General features: G+C 47.4%; 1 non-coding gene across 1 annotated transcript; it reads right to left on the reverse strand.

The window, feature by feature from the left end:
- Nucleotides 1-17,768: 17,768 nt before the first annotated feature.
- TRNAT-UGU (transfer RNA threonine (anticodon UGU)) lies at nt 17,769-17,841 on the reverse strand. Its single transcript has one exon. It is a non-coding gene; the product is annotated as a tRNA-Thr (tRNA).
- Between the last annotated feature and the right edge of the window lie 2,904 nt (nt 17,842-20,745).

Below are 20,745 nucleotides of genomic sequence, written 5' to 3' on the forward strand. Positions count from 1 at the left end.
GCTGCTCTGTTTTGCGCAACCTGCAGCTCTGTTCTGCTCCGCTCTCTGCATCCTATGCTCTGCTCCGCTCTCCGCATCCTGCGGCTCTGCTCTGCGCAACCTGCGGCTCTGCTGTGCAACTTGCAGCTCTGCTCTCCACATCCTGCGGCTCTGCTCTACTCTCCGCATCCTGCGGCTCTGCTCTGCTCCGCTCTCCGCGTCCTGCGGTTCTACTCTGCTCTCCGCGTCCTGCGGCTCTGCTCAGCTCTCCCCGTTCTGCAGCCTCTGTTCTGCTCTGTACAACCTGCAGCTCTGCTCTGCTCCGCTCTCCGCATCCTGTGGCTCTGCTCTTCGCAACCTGCATCTCTGCTCTGCTCTCCGCATCCTGTGGCTCTGCTCTGCTCCGCTCTCCGCATCCTGCTGCTCTGTTCTGTGCAACCTGCAGCTCTGTTCTGCTCCGCTCTCTGTATCCTGTGCTCTGCTCCACTCTCCGCATCCTGCGGCTCTGCTGTGCAACCTGCAGCTCTGCTCTCCGCATACTGCGGCTCTGCTCTACTCTCCGCATCCTGCGGTTCTGCTCTGTGTCCTGCAGTTCTACTCTGCTCTCCGCGTCCTGCGGTTCTGTGTTATGACCCCAATGGCAGAGGGTCTCAAAAGTAAATACCAAGTCTGCAAACACAAAAAAACAGCTCATAGGGCAGTGGTAGCTGGGCTGACCGTATATCTAATCCTAGCACCACAAATAGCAGCAGCCGGGGAACGTGCCTACGTTGGTTCTAGACGTCTCGCGCCAGCCGGAGAACTAACTAACCCTAGAAGGGAAAAGATAGACCTTTCTTGCCTCCAGAGAAAAGACCCCAAAAGTTGGATACAAGCCCCCAACAAATAATAACGGTGAGGTAAGAAGAAAAGACAAACGTAAGAATTAACTAGATATTTAGCAAAGAGAGGCCCACTGACTAATAGCAGAATATAGTAAGATGACATACGGTCAGCAAAAACCCTATCAAAATTTCCACGCTGGATATTCAAGAACCCCCGAACCGTCTAACGGCCCGGGGGGAGAATACCAGCCCCCTAGAGCTTCCAGCAAAATCAGGAATCACATTTAGTACAAGCTGGACAAAAAATAAGAGCAAAGCAAAAACCAAAAAACAAAGAAGCAGGACTTAGCTTAATTTTGCAAGATCCAGGACCAGCAGACAGGAGCAAACAGAAAGGAACTGATTACAACGATGCCAGGCACCAGACTGAGAATTCAGGAAGTTTATATAGCAACACCCCTGGACTAACGACCCAGGTGGGTGCCAAACTGAGGAAAGACAATCCCAGAGTCATAACACTAGTGACCACAAGAGGGAGCCAAAAAAGTCTAATTCACAACAGTACCCCCCCTTTAAGGAGGGGTCACCGAACCCTCACCAAGACCACCAGGGCGATCAGGATGAACAGCGTGAAAGGCACGAACTAAATCGGCCGCATGCACATCAGAGGCAACCACCCAGGAATTATCCTCCTGACCATAGCCCTTCCACTTGACCAGATACTGAAGCCTCCGCCTGGAGAGACGAGAATCCAAGATCTTCTCCACCACATACTCCAACTCGCCCTCAACCAAGACCGGAGCAGGAGGCTCAACAGAAGGAACCACAGGTACAACGTACCGCCGCAACAAAGACCTATGGAACACGTTGTGAATGGCAAACGACACCGGAAGATCCAAGCGAAAGGACACAGGATTAAGGATTTCCAATATCCTGTAAGGACCGATGAAGCGAGGCTTAAATTTAGGAGAGGAGACCTTCATAGGAACAAATCGAGAAGACAGCCATACCAAATCCCCAACACGAAGTCGGGGACCCACACCGCGGCGGCGGTTGGCAAAACGCTGAGCCTTCTCCTGTGACAACTTTAAGTTGTCCACCACATGATTCCAAATCTGCTGCAACCTATCCACCACGGAATCTACCCCAGGACAGTCAGAAGGCTCCAAATGTCCCGAGGAAAAATGAGGATGGAAACCAGAGTTGCAGAAAAATGGCGAAACCAAAGTAGCGGAACTAGCCCGATTATTAAGGGCAAACTCAGCCAACGGCAAGAAGGTCACCCAATCATCCTGATCAGCAGAAACAAAACACCTCAAATAAGCCTCCAGAGTCTGATTAGTTCGCTCCGTTTGTCCATTAGTCTGAGGATGAAAGGCAGACGAAAACGACAAATCAATGCCCATCTTAGCAAAAAAGGATCGCCAGAACCTGGAAACAAACTGGGATCCTCTGTCAGACACAATATTCTCAGGAATGCCGTGTAAACGAACCACATTCTGAAAGAACAAAGGAACCAGATCGGAAGAGGAAGGCAGCTTAGGCAAAGATACCAAATGGACCATCTTGGAAAAGCGATCACATACCACCCAGATGACAGACATGCCCTGAGACACCGGAAGATCTGAAATGAAATCCATGGAAATGTGTGTCCAAGGCCTCTTCGGGACAGGCAAGGGCAAGAGCAACCCGCTGGCACGAGAACAGCAAGGCTTAGCTCGAGCACAAGTCCCACAGGACTGCACAAAAGACCGCACATCCTGTGACAAGGAAGGCCACCAAAAGGACCTAGCCACCAAATCTCTGGTGCCAAAAATTCCCAGATGCCCTGCCAACACCGAGGAATGAACCTCGGAAATGACTCTGCTGGTCCACTTATCAGGAACAAACAGTCTGTCAGGTGGACAAGAGTCAGGTCTACCAGCCTGAAATCTCTGCAACACACGTCGCAAATCCGGAGAAATGGCTGACAAAATAACTCCCTCTTTAAGAATACCAACTGGTTCTGCGACTCCAGGAGAGTCAGGCACAAAGCTCCTTGAAAGAGCATCAGCCTTCACATTCTTCGAACCTGGTAAATACGAGACCACAAAGTCAAAACGGGAGAAAAACAATGACCAACAGGCCTGTCTAGGATTCAGGCGTTTAGCAGACTCGAGATACATCAGATTTTTGTGATCAGTCAAGACCACCACACGATGCTTAGCACCCTCGAGCCAATGACGCCACTCCTCAAATGCCCACTTCATGGCCAACAACTCCCGATTGCCAACATCATAATTCCGCTCAGCAGGCGAAAACTTCCTAGAGAAAAAAGCACATGGTCTCATTACAGAGCAACCAGGGCCTCTCTGCGACAAAACGGCCCCTGCCCCAATCTCAGAAGCATCCACTTCAACCTGAAAGGGAAGTGAGACATCAGGCTGGCACAAAACAGGCGCCGAAGTAAACCGGCGCTTCAACTCTTGGAAAGCTTCCACGGCTGCAGGAGCCCAGTTAGAAACATCTGAACCTTTCTTGGTCATATCCGTCAAAGGTTTAACAACGCTAGAAAAGTTAGCGATAAAACGACGGTAGAAGTTAGCAAAACCCAAGAACTTCTGAAGACTCTTAACTGACGTGGGTTGAGTCCAATCATGAATAGCTCGGACCTTGACTGGGTCCATCTCCACCGCAGAAGGGGAAAAAATAAAACCCAAAAAGGGAACCTTCTGTACTCCAAAGAGACACTTTGAGCCCTTAACAAACAAAGCATTCTCACGCAAAACCTGAAACACCATCCTGACCTGCTCCACATGCGAGTCCCAATCATCAGAAAAAAACAAAATATCATCCAGATAAACAATCATAAATTTATCCAGATACTTCCGGAAAATATCATGCATAAAGGACTGAAACACTGAAGGAGCATTAGAGAGCCCAAAAGGCATCACCAAGTACTCAAAATGACCTTCGGGCGTATTAAATGCAGTTTTCCATTCATCTCCTTGCTTAATGCGCACAAGGTTGTACGCACCACGAAGATCTATCTTGGTGAACCACTTGGCACCTTTAATCCGGGCAAACAAGTCCGACAACAGAGGCAAACAGTGATTTTATTCAGAAGCCAATAGTCAATACAAGGTCTCAAAGATCCGTCCTTCTTGGCCACAAAAAAGAATCCCGCACCAAGAGGGGAAGAGGATGGACGGATATGCCCCTTCTCCAGAGATTCCTTGATATACGAACGCATTGCGGTATGCTCAGGTACAGACAGATTAAATAATCTTCCCTTAGGAAATTTACTACCTGGAATCAAATCTATAGCGCAGTCACAGTCCCTATGAGGAGGCAGAGCACTGGACCTGGACTCGCTGAATACATCCTGATAATCAGACAAATACTCAGGAACTTTCGAAGGAGTAGAGGAAGCAATAGACACCGGCGGGGAATCACCATGAATTCCCTGACAGCCCCAACTTGACACAGACATTGCCTTCCAATCCAAGACTGGATTATGGGTCTGTAACCATGGCAGACCCAAAACAACCAAATCATGCATCCTATGCAGAACAAGAAAACGAATCACCTCCCGATGCTCAGGAGTCATGCACATGGTCACCTGTGTCCAAAACTGCGGTTTATTTTCCGCCAATGGCGTAGCATCGATACCTCTAAGAGGGATAGGATTTATCAACGGCTCAAGAACAAAACCACAGCGCTTGGCAAATGACAGATCCATAAGACTCAGGGCAGCACCTGAATCCACAAACGCCATAACAGGGTAGGAGGACAATGAGCAAATTAAAGTCACAGACAAAATAAATTTAGGTTGCAAATTACCAGTGGCGACAGGACTAACAACCCTTGTTAGGTGTTTAGAGCATGCTGATATAACATGTGTAGAATCACCACAGTAAAAACACAACCCATTCTGACGTCTATGATTTTTCCGTTCATTTCTAGTCTGAATTTTACCACATTGCATTAAATCAGGTGTTTGTTCAGACAACACCACCAGAGGATTAGCGGCTTTGCGCTCCCGCAAATGCCGGTCAATTTGAATAGCCAGCGCCATGGAATCATTCAGACTTGTAGGAATGGAGAAACCCACCATCACATTCTTAATGGCTTCAGAAAGGCCATTTCTGAAATTTGCGGCCAGAGCACACTCATTCCACTGAGTAAGCACGGACCATTTCCGAAATTTTTGGCAGTACACTTCAGCTTCATCCTGGCCCTGAGAAATAGCCAGCAAGGCTTTTTCTGCCTGAATTTCAAGATTGGGTTCCTCGTAAAGCAATCCGAGCGCCAGAAAAAACGCATCAATATTTGCCAATGCCGGATCTCCTGGCACTAGCGAGAAAGCCCAATCCTGAGGGTCGCCCCGTAAGAAAGAGATAACAATTTTAACTTGCTGAGCTGAGTCTCCAGATGAACGGGGTCTCAGAGATAGAAACAATTTACAATTATTCCTGAAATTCCTAAACTTAAATCGGTCTCCAGAGAACAGTTCAGGAATAGGTATTTTAGGTTCAGACATAGGACTACTGGTAACAAAATCTTGTATGCCCTGCACACGAGCAGCAAGCTGGTCCACACTTGTAATCAAGGTCTGGACATTCATGTCTGCAGCAAGCACAAGCCACTCAGAGGTAAAGGGGAGGAAGAAAGAGAGGAAAAAAACAAAAACTCAAAATGTCCTTTCTTATTATCCCACTTCTGCAATGCATTAAACATTCAACTTTGGGCCTGGCATACTGTTATGACCCCAATGGCAGAGGGTCTCAAAAGTAAATACCAAGTCTGCAAACACAAAAAAACAGCTCATAGGGCAGTGGTAGCTGGGCTGACCGTATATCTAATCCTAGCACCACAAATAGCAGCAGCCGGGGAACGTGCCTACGTTGGTTCTAGACGTCTCGCGCCAGCCGGAGAACTAACTAACCCTAGAAGGGAAAAGATAGACCTTTCTTGCCTCCAGAGAAAAGACCCCAAAAGTTGGATACAAGCCCCCAACAAATAATAACGGTGAGGTAAGAAGAAAAGACAAACGTAAGAATGAACTAGATATTTAGCAAAGAGAGGCCCACTGACTAATAGCAGAATATAGTAAGATGACTTATACGGTCAGCAAAAACCCTATCAAAATTTCCATGCTGGATATTCAAGAACCCCCGAACCGTCTAACGGCCCGGGGGGAGAATACCAGCCCCCTAGAGCTTCCAGCAAAATCAGGAATCACATTTAGTACAAGCTGGACAAAAAATAAGAGCAAAGCAAAAACTAAAAAACAAAGAAGCAGGACTTAGCTTAATTTTGCAAGATCCAGGACCAGCAGACAGGAGCAAACAGAAAGGAACTGATTACAACGATGCCAGGCACCAGACTGAGAATTCAGGAAGTTTATATAGCAACACCCCTGGACTAACGACCCAGGTGGGTGCCAAACTGAGGAAAGACAATCCCAGAGTCATAACACTAGTGACCACAAGAGGGAGCCAAAAAAGTCTAATTCACAACAGTTCTGCTCTGCTCTCCGCATCCTGTTGTTCTGCTCTGCTCTCCGCGTTATGTGGTTCTGCTCTACTCTCCATGTCCTGCGGCTCTGCTCAGTTCTCGCCCTGCACCCCGTGGCTCTTTGTCCCTCCAGTCTGTACTGGTTACTGCTCGTTCCCTTTTCCCACTCGTACCTGTCTGTGTTCTCCTGAAGCAGTTTCTGTCCCCCCAGTCTGAACTGGTAACAGTTCTGCATAACCTGTGGCTCTGCTCCGCTCTCTGCATCCTGCGCTCTGCTCCGCTCTCCACATCCCGCAGCTTTGCTCTGCTGCGCAACCTGCAGCTCTGCTCTCTGCATACTGCGGCTCTGCTCTACTCTCCGCATCCTGCGGCTCTGCTCTCCGTGTCCTGCGGTTCTACTCTGCTCTCCGCGGCTCTGCTCAACTCTCCACATCCTGCGGTTCTGCTCTGCTCTCCGCGTCCTGCGGTTCTACTCTGCTCTCCACGGCTCTGCTCTGCTCTCCGCGTCCTGCGGTTCTACTCTGCTCTTCGCGTCCTGCGGCTTTACTCTGCTCTCTGCATCCTGCGGTTCTACTCTGCTCTCCACGGCTCTGCTCTGCTCTCCGCGTCCTGCGGTTCTACTCTGCTCTCCGCGTCCTGCGGTTCTACTCTGCTCTCCGCATCCTGTGGTTCTGCTCAGCTCTCGGCGTCCTGTGGTTCTGCTCTGCTCTCCACATCCTACGGTTCTGCTCTGCTCTCCGCGTCCTGCGGCTCTGCTCCACTCTCGCCCTGCACCCCGTGGCTCTTTGTCCCTCCAGTCTTTACTGGTTACTACTTCCCTTTTCCCTCTCGTACCTGTCTGTGTTCCCAAGTCTCCTGAAGCAGTTTCTGTCTCCCCAGCCTGAACTGGTTCATAACAGTTCCTGTTTCTCCAGTCTGAACTGGTCCCTACCTGTTCCCTACTCGTACTTGCCTGTGTTCCTGCCCTACCCGTTACCATCCTGATTCCTCCAGTGTGTTCTGTGCCCGCCTGCCTGCCAGAGTGCCAGCCGTGCCTGCCTGCCAGAGTGCTAGCCATGTGTGCCCGCCTGCCAGAGTGCCCACCAAAGTACCAGTCCTGCCCATCCGTATTTGCTCGCACCTGTCACTAGTGTTCCGTCCCCCAGTGGGATCAGCTGCTACAGCCAGACACCGCCCTGGAGTGGTACCTGGCAGCTACCTGCCGCACAAGCCTGACCTCACCACTAGAGGCTCCAGTGAACACCAAGGTAGCTGCTTAGTCATGCCCCTTCCAGGGTAGCCTGGTCTGTGGCACAGTGGGACCACAATCCGCGCTCGCGCCATCCAGTAAGGGCGCGAGCGTTACATAAATGATTATGAAATTGTGGGGGGGGGGTTTACATTATTTGAGGTCTGCAAGCAATGTATTTTTTTTTTGTTATTTTGACCATTTCTCATTTTCAGAAAATAAATGCAAAATTTATTGCATGGAACTTCGGAGACATGTCAGTAGTTTATAGAATAAAAGAACAATTTACATTTTGCTCAAAAATATACCTATAAAGAGAAGAATCAGACACATTTTGCAGTAGTCTCTTAATTTTTGCCAGCGCTGTATATCTTAGTGCTCCCTGACTTCTGATGCGATCTGCCCATTATTTGATTTGCTTATCTTGCTACATTTCTGTTTAGACTATTAACTGGATTAATAAATTATAGTGCCACGGTTAATTCCCTATACACCATTTAAAATACAGTAGTAATACGTGCAACAACAAAGCCAGATAGCTTCCCTTTGAGGCTATGTGCACACATTGCGGATTTTGATGCGGATCCGCAGTGTTTTTGGACGTGCCGAATTGCATCAAATCCGCAGTGTAGTGCACAACCAATGTTAGTTAATGGGAAATCCAGAATTGGTGTGCAAATGCTGCGGAAAAATCCGAGCAGATTCGCAGCATTTTATTTTCCGCAGCATGTCAATTCTTTTTGCGGACCTGCAGCGTTTCTGCACCCATTGACTTCCATTGAGTCAGTCAAATCCGCAGCAAAACCACAGGTGTAAAAAGATTTGTGGTTTTGCTGCGAAGTTACATGCCAACAATGCTGCAGATAGGGAGGAGGAAGAGTGTGTGGGCGGATAATGTGTGTGCGTGGAGAAGATGTGCGTGTCTGTGGGTGTGTGTGCGGCTGTATGTGTGTGCGCAGGTCTGTGTGTATACAGGCATCATCTGATGGGACTACTAGTCCCATCCGGCTATGTCTGCTGTCACATAGAACAGTGACAGCATTAGCCTATGATGGGATAGTAGTCCCATCATCCAGCTACTGTGTTGAATAGTAAAAAACAAAAAACTCATATACACATACAGTACATACATATACACGTACAACATATACCAAATAGCTAATCCCTGATGCCCTCGATCACCTGCAAAAAAAGATAAAATAATAAACCAACCCAATTCTCCCTGGTCCACTGTAGTCCATTTAGTAACTAGTGTCCCACCATGATGTCCTGTGTAGAGCTGTCACATTGGGAGATGTGACCACTCTACACGTCTCCGGTGATACAGTGACAGGAGGTATCCTCCCGTACTGTATTACTCCGCCCTCTAGAGGTCACCAGAGTTCGTCCTGTCACTTGCGGCACCGCTGCGTGAGAAAATTCTCATGCAGCTGCAGTGCCGTAAAGTGAGAGCACAAACTCCAATGATACTCTGCGGGAGTATTATCTCCGGTCAGTCCGTCATCGGAGCCCCTGAAGAATGGTCACATCTCCTGATGTGACAGATCTACACGGGAGATCGTCGCGGGACACTCGTTATTAAATAGATTACATTGGAACAGGGAGTATTTGTGTTGGTTTATTTTATTTATTTTTTTTGCAGGAGAACGAGGGCGTTGCAGGAATTAGGCGTATAATAAATATGGGAAACTGTGTGGTGTTTTATTTCATTAAAATACTTTATTCTGGCTGTCTTTATTTAACATGAAACAACAATAGGATTAGAAATGGATAGGTGTCTTATTGACGCCTCTCCATTACTAAGCAGTGGGCTTGATGTCACCTTACAGTACAAAGGTGACATCAACCCCACAACTATTACCCCACTTGCCACCCCTACAAGGCAAGTGGGAAGAGAGAGGCTAAGTGTCGGAATTGGCACATCTTAGAGATGCACAATTTCTGCAGCGGCTGAGAGCTGGTGTGTGTAGAGGGGGGCAATATCCATGGCCCCTTCCTAGGCTATTAATATCAGCCCACAGCTGTCTGCATAGCCTTTTCTGGTTATTAATTATGTGGGACCCCACATCCTTCTTTTAGGGGTCCCCTATTTTAATAGCCAGCAAAGGCTAAATATACAGCTGTGAGCTGATATTAATAGCCTGGGAAACTCCAGGGGTATTACCCCCTTCCCAGGCTATAAACATCAACCCCCAGTCACTGGCTTTCCCTCTGAGATTTGGAAAATTGCGTGGGAGCCCACGTCATTTTTTTCCCTTTTTTTTCTAAATTAAACAGATAATGCCTTTAAGGCCGAGGTCACACTTGCGAGAAACTCGCAGAAGTCTTGCACCTCAATACCCGGAACTGCCTGTAATAATTATAGGGGATAACTCAGGAGACTCTTTGCGTGGAACAAGACAACTACAGGACACAGTTTTATAAGTGGTAAAGTCTATATTATCACACGGTGATTCAAACAGGTGCAGAGAGAAACTCAAGTCCACAACACTTGGTGCAAATAATAAACGCAGCTTAGCAGTCTATAGGAAACTTCAGAGGAAAACGCAATCAAGCAGAAAGTCTATGAAGCACAGTTATTCTTGAGGATACTTGTCACGAATAAATCCTTGTCTTAGTCCAGGCACAGAGAGATATGCTTATTAGGCAGTTCAAATCATATCTTAGCTCAACCAGGGAGGCCTGGTTAATAGTCTCAGGTTATTGCAAAGCAGAAACAGCTTACATGTCCAGCAAATGCAGATGGAAGTAAACACGAACAGCAGATGAAGGAGGATTACTGGAAACTTGTGTATGCAGCAGGAACTCAGAGCAGAGTAGCAGGATCACCACACAGGTTCACAGGAGCAGGTGTATAGCCAGGGAGTAATCAGAGGTCAGGAGCTGGATGCAAGACAGAATACTCTAGCACAGACTGAAGGCTGGGGTGGAGTTTTATAGCAGGAAGACACAGAGCACATGAGACCAAAAACGCCATCTTGGAAAAGGGCAGTAATGCACAAAAGGTACAAAATGTTTAGAGTCCTGACATTACTCCCTCCTTAGAAGCGGCCTCAGGATGATCCTGGACCTGGTTTCTCAGGGAATCTCTGATGAAAACGTGAAATCTTCTGTTGGGCATTGATGTTTTCCACAGGTTCCCAAGAGTCTTCCTCGGGGATATCCCTGCCTTCTTATCAGATATTGGAGCTGATTCCTGCGAATCCTGGAATCAATAATTTCCTCCACCACAAATTTTTCATGCTCATCAATCACCACAGGCTGCGGAGGTGGTACAACACGTCCCTTGAAGGTATTAGGAGATACAGGTTTTAGTAAAGATACATGAAAAACTGGGTGTACCTTCATAGTCCTAGGCAGCTTCAGCCGGCAGGCCACAGAGCTCACAATACCGTTGATTTTGAAAGGGCCAATTAATTTCTGTCCAAGTTTTTGTGAAGGAATGTTTAACTTCAGATTCTTAGTTGCTAACCACATGGAATCTCCTACCTTGAACATGGGTGCAGGTTTACGGAATCTATCAGCCGATCTCTTATAACGTTCTTGAGCTGTGGTCAGGGATTCCTTCAGAACCTCCAGATTCTGTATCATCGCAGTCAGCCTTTCCTCCACTGCCGGAACCGGAGAATTAATTGGAGACCTAGGTAAAATACACGGACGATAACCCAGATTGGCAAAGAAAGGTGTAAATTTAGTGGAGGCGCTCTGAGAATTATTATATGAAAATTCGGCTAACGGCAACAACTCCAACCAATCATCCTGGAGATGGCTGACATAGCATCTTAGATATTGATCCAGCGTCTGGTTGGTACGCTCAGTCTGACCATTTGTCTGAGGATGGTAAGCAGAAGAGAGACAGACATTAATATTGAGTGCAGAGCAAAACCCCTTCCAGAATCTTGAAGTGAACTGTACTCCACGGTCAGAGATGATCTCATCCGGAACCCCGTGCAACCGAAAGACATTCTGTATAACCAAGTTCACTGTATCTTTAGCTGAGGGGAGGCCGGTGCACGGAACAAAATGAGCAGCTTTAGTCAGGCGATCAACTACCACCATGATTGTATTTATGCCCCCCCGATGTAGGCAGCTCCACAATAAAGTCCATTGATATAGACCCCCAAGGGCGGGATGGAACAGGTAATGGTTGTAGAAGACCCGTAGGTGCCACATGAGGAGTCTTGTAACGGGCACATACCTCGCAAGAGAGAACATAGTCCTTGGTATCCTTCAGGCAAGTTGGCCACCAGAAGAATCGGCTCAGGAACTCTTGTGTCTTCTGTACCCCCCTGTGACCAGCCAACTTGGAGTCATGTACCAACTTGAGGATCTGCAGACGGACGACCTCCGGAACGTAGATACGTCAATCTCTGAACCACATGCCACCCTTAAAGAAAAGATTAATATCCACAGGTGGGTTGGCCAGAAATACATCACCATCATAGGCCTCCCTGCACTCCTTCCACAAGTCCTGATTGTGGATAACTCCAATGAAATTGGCATCAGATAGAATGGTCTTGGACGGGGCTCCAGATACGGAATCCGCAGCATGGATTCGGGATAAAGCATCAGCCTTCCCATTACAAGAACCTGGACGGTACGAGATAACAAAGTTAAATTGATTTAAAAATAAGTTCCAACGAGCCTGACGAGGAGAAAGACATCTAGCGGATCTAAGGAACTCTAGATTGCGATAGTCAGTTAGCACTATGATCTGTTGTGCAGCTCCTTGCAGATGATGCCTCCATTCTTTGAAAGCCGCAATAATAGCCAGCAATTCCTTGTCTCCCACGTCATAATTCTTCTCTGCTGAGGTTAGTCTACGGGAAAAGAAAGCACAAGGATGTAGCAGACCCTTCTCTCCAGTTCTTTGGGAGAGAATAGCCCCCAAAGCATTATCAGAAGCGTCCACCTCCACAATGAAAGGAAGTTTTGGATCTGGGTGTATCAACAGCGGTGCTGATGTGAAACAGATCTTAAGCCGATAAAAAGCTTCTTGAGCTTGTGATGACCACTTAAAGGGCTTTTCCTTCTTTGTCAAGGAAGTAATGGGACGGATAATATCTGAAAAATTTCGAATGAAGCGTCTGTAGAAATTTGCAAAACCAATAAAACGTTGGACCTCCTTAACGTTCTTGGGCACCGGCCAGTCAAGGATAACCTGTATCTTACCAGATTCCATGTTCAGCCCCTGGGGAGAAATGATATAACCTAAGAACTGTATCTCAGAACGATGGAACTCGCATTTCTCCAGCTTAATATACAGATGGTTCTCTTTCAGACGTCTTAAAACAGTTTTGACATGTTCTTCATGTTCCTGTAGAGAGTCAGAAAAGATTAGTATATCGTCCAAATAGATCACTACAAACTGGTCCAACAAATCTCTGAAAATGTCATTAGCAAGGTGTTGAAATGTTGCGGGGCGTTACAAAGCCCGAAGGGCATCACAAGAGATTCAAAGTGTCCATACCGGCATCTGAATGCTGTCTTCCACTCATCCCCTGGATGAATACGCACCAAATTATAAGCCCCACGAAGATCCAGTTAAGAGAACACCTTAGCATGGCGGACTCTTTCCAGTAATTCGGGAATCAGAGGCAAAGGGTAACGGTTTCGTACGGTTACCTTATTGAGTTCTCAATAGTCAACACAGGGTCTCAGGGTCCCATCCTTCTTCTTTACAAAAAAGATAGATGCCCCTGCTGGTGAGGAAGAAGGACGTATGAAGCCTTTGGCCAGATTTTCATCAATATACTCTTTTAAGGCTTGAAGCTCAGGTGCCGCCAAAGGGTATACATTACCAAAAGGAATGGCTGCCCCGGGAAGCAGCTAGATGGGACAGTCATAATGCCTGTGTGGAGGAAGCTGATCTGCATTCTTCTTCTCACAGATGTCAGAGAACTCTTTATAAGCTGGAGGTAAAGAAAATATCTGTACATGTGGTTCTGTAACCGTGGACTCAGGGACAGCTTCTGTTAACGCTGAGTTGCTGCTTGTTGGGAAGATAATCTCCTTGGTCTCCCAGTTGATAATAAGGAATGCCTAAAATCACAGGAAAATGAGAAGAAATTAGCAAGAAAGAAAGTTGCTCCTGATGATTAGGCTCCAACAAAATTTCAAGGGGTACGGTCCCCTGATCCACAGGCCCAGAGATTAAAGGTGACCCATCCACTGTTTCCATGGTAATTGGAGAGGCTCTTTGCTGAATTTTAATACCATGTTCCTTGGCAAATGCGATATCCATGAAATTGCCACCTGCACCAGAGTCAATCATAGCTGAACTGGAAATCCACTGTCCTGAACACAGGATCTTAATAGGGAGAGAACAGTGAGAGTTCTTTTCCTTCAGCTCCTTGGGGGGTGAAGTCATAGAAAGTGAATGGAATACAGTGTTTAAACTCAGGCTACATTCAGAGATGTCAGATTCATCATCACAGTTGTCATACTCCGCTATTGCTTGTTAGGCCGTCTAGAACACTTAGGACAATTGATCAAGAAGTGGTCAGACTGGCCGCAGTAGAAACATAGACTTTCACGAAGGCGATGCTCCCGGCGCTCATTGATCTCGCACCTCTGAACGGAATCAATTTGCATGGGCACCTCCTCCACCTCCCGAGAGGTTTTACCTGCAGGCTCTTTGGAAGGAAGGGAAAAGTTAGAAACACGGTTATATGCAGCAAGTTTCTCCTGCCTACGCTCAGTAAGGCGAATGTCTATGCGCACACAATGCTGTATAAATGTCTCTAGCTCTTGTGGTGACTCAGAGCGGGCTAGTTCATCTTTTACAATACTAGACAGACCCCTTTTAAAAATAGGCAATTGTGCATAACTGTCCCAATTGGTATCTACCGCCAATCTCCTGAATTCAGTGGCATACTCAATAACAGAACGTTTAGCTTGGCGTAAAGACAACAAAGCAGATTCAGCGGTTGCACGGCGATTAGGGTCATCAAACATTAATGCCATAGCGGCCAAGAAATCATCCAAGTCATTTAACCGTGGGTCACGAGACTCAATCATCGGATTCGCCCAGGTGAGTGCTCGTGAGGTCAGTAGCATTATTACACACAATACTTTGGATCTATCAGTGGGAAAACGGTCAGCATGCACATCAAAATATAGCATACATTGATTCACAGAGCCACGAAATTCGTCACGATCTCCATTAAATCTGAATGGGGGCAACTTAGGTGGGCCAGCTGGTGGCGGTTGCCCAGAGGGTAAAGTCACTTGTGCAGCTATGCTTATGTCTTGAAAAGCCCGTCCATACTGGGACTCTATGCCAGCAAGTTTGTTTTCCTGGGCTGCCATGAGGTTGCTCAAGTCCTGCAAAGTTTGTCCAAACACTTGTTGTGTTCAAAGCTTCCAAACTTCTTTTGCAGACCTTCCACATCTTTCTGCAGTGATCTAATTATGGAAAACACCTGCTCTAATTGGCTTACTGCAGTCATTGTTCCAGCAGTCTCCTTTTTTTTTTTTAGTATCCTGTAATAATTATAGGGGATAACTCAGGAGACTCTTTGCGTGGAACAAGACAACTACAGGACACAGTTTTATAAGTGGTAAAGTCTATATTATCACACGGTGATTCAAACAGGTGCAGAGAGAAACTCAAGTCCACAACACTTGGTGCAAATAATAAACGCAGCTTAGCAGTCCATAGGAAACTTCAGAGGAAAACGCAATCAAGCAGAAAGTCTATGAAGCACAGTTATTCTTGAGGATACTTGACACGAATAAATCCTTGTCTTAGTCCAGGCACAGATAGATATGCTTATTAGGCAGTTCAAATCATATCTTAGCTCAACCAGGGAGGCCTGGTTAATAGTCTCAGGTTATTGCAAAGCAGAAACAGCTTACATGTCCAGCAAATGCAGATGGAAGTAAACACGAACAGCAGATGAAGGAGGATTACTGGAAACTTGTGTATGCAGCAGGAACTCAGAGTAGCAGGATCACCACACAGGTTCACAGGAGCAGGTGTATAGCCAGGGAGTAATCAGAGGTCAGGAGCTGGATGCAAGGCAGAATACTCTAGCACAGACTGAAGGCTGGGGTGGAGTTTTATAGCAGGAAGACACAGTGCACATGAGACCAAAAACGCCATCTTGGAAAAGGGCAGTAATGCACAAAAGGTAAAAAATGTTCAGAGTCCTGACACTGCCGCTGGTACTCGGGACCGGAGTATGCGGCTGTATGTATTTCTATGCAGCTGAACGCTCCGGTCCGAGTGCCGGTGGCAGTGCTGAGTACTGAGGTGCAAGACTCGTGCGAGTTTCTCCCAAGTGTGACCCCAGCCTAACGGTGTGTGTGTCTTTGTTTAACTCTATCCCATATCTATTATCTATCACATATCTATCTATAGATATATCTATCCATCCATCTATAGATCTATCTATCTATAGAGACAAAAGAAAGCACAGCAGCACTATGTATAAGTTTAGGCCATGTGAAAACTGAGAGCTGATTATGGCCACCTGCAGGTCAATGGGAGGAGTGCAGAATCAGACTCGATGCAGCCAACATCCAATAGTTAAATATACAAAAAATTGACCAGCACCTCCTAAGTGTAAACATATGCAAGCTGCCAGACTGCATTATATGTTCACACTTAGGAGGTGCTGATCAGTTTTTTTGTAATCAGCTCTACTTGCCCATAAATTGTAGGCTAAACCCAGGAGCATGAGTGTCCAAAATTGTATGTTGATAGTCCAAAGAAGGCATGTACAGTAGAGCAGGGACTCATCAGAGGGAGGTCACCTTTCCATGGTCGATGGGCATACATGAATTGGCCAATTTGTGCACTAAGAACCTTCATTTTCACTCATTTCTGTAAGTTTAAAAAAAAATGTAAGTAGTAAAATCTAGATTATATGTTTTTAATGTTTTTATGTGTTTTCACATGGCCTAAACTTATACATAGTGCTGCTGTGCTTTTTTTTCTATATAAGGCAGTCTGGCAGCTTGCACATGTTCACACTTAGGAGGTGCTGGTCAGTTTTTTTGTTTATCTATCTATCTATCTATCTATCTATCTATCTATCTATCTATCTATCTATCTATCTATCTACATTAGCTATCTAGCTATATCTATGCGTGTAAACATTATTCTTCAATGTAGTATGTAAAAGAAGAGGTTGAACAAAGAAATGACTTCACACTCCTTTTTTTTGTTAAAGGGAACCTGTCACCCCGTTTTTTCGGTATGAGATAAAAATACTGTTAAATAGGGCCTGAGCTGTGCATTACAATAGTGTAGTTTGTGGACCCCGATTCCCCACCTATGCTGCCGAAATACGTTACCAAAGTAGTCGTTTTCGCCTGTCAATCAGGCTGGTCTGGTCAAAAGGGCGTGTTGTCTTCCCCCAGATTTTGCGTAGTTTTCCGTTGGTGGCGTAGTGGTGTGCGCATGTCCAAGGTCCAGAATCCTCTGCCAGGGGATTTAAAAGAGCGCGCTGTTCGTTATTCATTGGTGATCGGTGGGCGCGGCCATCTTCCTTTGGCCGCGCGTGCGCAGAAGCGGCGCTCTGCTGGCCGCGGCGCTCTGCTGGCCGCGGCTTCAGGAAAATGGCCGCCGCGATATCCATCTGCGCACGCGCGGCATCCCGCGGCCATTTTCCTGAAGCCGCGGCCAGCAGAGCGTCGCGGCCAGCAGAGCGCCGCTTCTGCGCACGCGCGGCCAAAGGAAGATGGCGGCGCCCACCGATCACCAATGAATAACGAACAGCGCGCTCTTTTAAATCCCCTGGCAGAGGATTCTGGACCTTGGGCATGCGCACACCACTACGCCACCAACGGAAAACTACGCAAAATCTGGGGGAAGACAACACGCCCTTTTGACCAGACCAGCCTGATTGACAGGCGAAAACGACTACTTTGGTAACGTATTTCGGCAGCATAGGTGGGGAATCGGGGTCCACAAACTACACTATTGTAATGCACAGCTCAGGCCCTATTTAACAGTATTTTTATCTCATACTGAAAAAACGGGGTGACAGGTTCCCTTTAAATAATAGATCTTTATTTAGCTTACAAAAACGCATTCAAATCTGCATGAAAAGCCGCGCGAATTTTCAACTGCGTTTTCTGCCAAGAGAGGAAGAATCCCCCGCAGAAAATTCCACAACGTGTGCATATAGCCTAAACATTTTGCAGAGCATTAACAGGTTATAGAAAACATTGAAGAAAAGTCTCATGTCCCTTTTGTACAATCTTAAAATAATATAATTAAAGCGTTGAGGCCCCAGCGAGAATTGAACTCGCGACCCCTGGTTTACAAGACCAGTGCTCTAACCACTGAGCTATGGAGCCTGCCATAACAGAGTATTTTAAGGCTAGTGAGTCAACATACTCTAAGTCTGGAACTGTAGACAAGGCACAGCTACACCCAACTGACAAAAACCTGTTGGACAACTACTAGGAGAAAATGTATAAAGGACATCACTGATTAGATGTGTTGCGATATAACTGCAGCCAAGTTCTCCAGCCAGTAGCGTAGCTACCAGGGGGGCAGAGGGGGCGGTCGCCCCAGGCCCTGTGCTCTGAGGGGGCCCACCCGGAGCTACGCTACTGTCAGGGCCGGCGTTAAGGGCCCCTGCCTCCGGTCAATGTTTATCTTTAATTTCCCCTGCGTTTGTACTGTGTATGTAGATAAAGTAAAATGCACGGTACAAACACTCACAGGTAGGGTTGAGCGAAACGGGTCGGTAATTTTCAGAAGTCGCCGACTTTTGGCAAAGTCGGGTTTCATGAAACCCGACCCGACCCCTGTGTGGGGTCGGCCATGAAGTCGGCTATCTTCTGAATCTGGAATCGGAATTCCGATACCGATTCCCGATATGTTTAAGATATCGGGAATTGGTATCGGAATTCAGATTTAAGTGTAAAATAAAGAATTAAAATAAAAAATATCGCTATACTTACCCTCTGACGGGCCCTGGTACTAACCGGGAACCTTCCTTCCTTAGAATCAGCCTTCCAGGACCTCGCGGTGACGTCGCGGTGACGTCGCGGTGACGTCGCGGCTTGTGATTGGTGCGCGGCCGCCCATGTGACCGTGACGTCACCGGAGGTCCTGGAAGGGCTGATTCTTAGGAAGGAAGGCTGCCGGAACGACGCAGGGCGTGTCCGAGAGTGAGTATATACCTAATAGGTATATACTCACCCTCAGCTTTGTTCCGGCAGCCTTCCCTCCTAAGAATCAGCCCTTCCAGGACCTCCGGTGACGTCACGGTCACATGGGCAGCCGCGCACCAATCACAAGCCGCGACGTCACCGCGACATCACCGCGAGGTCCTGGAAGGCTGATTCTAAGGAAGGAAGGTTCCCGGTTAGTACCAGGGCCCGTCAGAGTGTAAGTATAGCGATATTTTTTATTTTAATTCTTTATTTTACACTTAAATATGGATCCCAGGGCCTGAAGGAGAGTTTCCGCTCCTTCAGACCCTGGGAACCATTGGAAACCCAATGCACTGCATTGGGTTTCGAGTTTCGGCCGACCCCGACCCCGACTTTTTTATAGGATCGGCCGATTTCACTCGACCCGACTTTTGAAAAAGTCGGGTTTCGTGAAACCCGACCCGATCCTATAAAAGTAAAGGTCGCTCAACCCTACTCACAGGGAGTCAGCAGAGAGAAGAGAAGGCCTCCAATCAGAGTGCAGGGAGTGAGTCATGTGATCGCTCTTCTGCAGTCTGTGGAGGAGAGGGGGAAGGGAGGCCACTCACCCAATCCTGGCTGAGCGCGCTCTGCTTCAAAGCTCCTGTGCTGCAGAGAAGTGATCAGCTCCAGCTCCAGCAGCAGCAGCAGCAGCCGGGGACGCAGGGGGACTCTGCCTCTGACTGTGAGCTGAGCTCACTGCCTGCACATGATGTCTGCAGCATCTGACTTGGAGGAGCCTGAGGAGCAGCCCCCAGGACCAGAGGACACTCTCCACACAGCATGATGAGTATCTTGGCACATGTCATTTGCTATTTGATATGTCTGATCTGTTGCCATGAATACATACATACAGGCACAGTATATAAAGCAATGAAGGTTCTTAAAGGGAACCTGTCACCCCGTTTTTTAAAGATGAGATAAAAATAGCGTTAAATAGCGGCAGAGCTGTGCTTTACATTAGTGTCTTTTTTGTGCCTTTATTCCCCAGCTATGCTGTCGAAATACCTTTGTAAAGTCGCCGTTTTGGGCTGTCACTCACGCTGGTCTGGTAAAAATTGGTGTGGTGACATCGCTGTTTCTTCCCCCAGATCTTGCTTATCTGTCCGTTGGTGGCGTAGTGGTTTGCGCATGTCCAGCTGCCGAATCCACTGCGCAGATGAAGGAAAAGAGCGCGATCTGCGCTGTTCCCCTGGTGATCGGTGGGGGCGGCCATCTTCCTGAGGCCGCACGTGCGCAGATGGAGTGCTCTGCTGCACGGGGCTTCAGGAAAATGGCCGCGGGATGCCGCGCGTGCGCAAATGGAGATCGCGGCGGCCATTTTCCTGAAGCCCCGGGAAGCCGAGCACTCCATCTGCGCATGCGCGGCCTCAGGAAGATGGCCGCCCCCACCGATCACCAGGGGAATAGCGCAGATCGTGCTCTTTTCCTTCACCTGCGCAGTGGATTCGGCAGCTGGACATGCGCACACCACTACGCCACCAACGGACAGATAAGCAAGATCTGGGGGAAGAAACAGCGATGTCACCACGCCCATTTGACCAGACCAGCGTGAGTGACAGCCCAAAACGGAAACTTTACAAAGGTATTTCAGCAGCATAGGTGGGGAATAAAGGCACAAAAAAGACACTAATGTAAAGCACAGCTCTGCCCCTATTTAACGCTATTTTTATCTCATCTTTAAAAAACGGGGTGACAGGTTCCCTTTAAACTTGTATGTCTTGTTTATCCTGCAATCTGGACAGACACTGAACACTGACATGTGATCAATAAGTGTCTTCGCACATAATTTATTTACTGCTGATTAGCTTATGAGAAGGAGAATGGTTATTCTCTTAAGTTTGCGAGAGGCTGGAATCTTGCAGGACGGCTTTTACATGTGGGAGCCTGTCACCATATAAGGTCCGGCCAGCATCTGTACGCCCTCACATAGTGTTCTAGAATGCTCTCTATGTCCCCAATCCTCTATGCAAGGTACAAAAAAGAGCTTTTATTATAATCACGGATGGCGCAGTCCGGGCGTCACAGTCTTGATCCGGCGCCGACCCTCTTCCTGTG

Source organism: Ranitomeya variabilis, chromosome 4, assembly GCF_051348905.1.
Source record: "Ranitomeya variabilis isolate aRanVar5 chromosome 4, aRanVar5.hap1, whole genome shotgun sequence".
NCBI lineage: Eukaryota > Metazoa > Chordata > Amphibia > Anura > Dendrobatidae > Ranitomeya > Ranitomeya variabilis.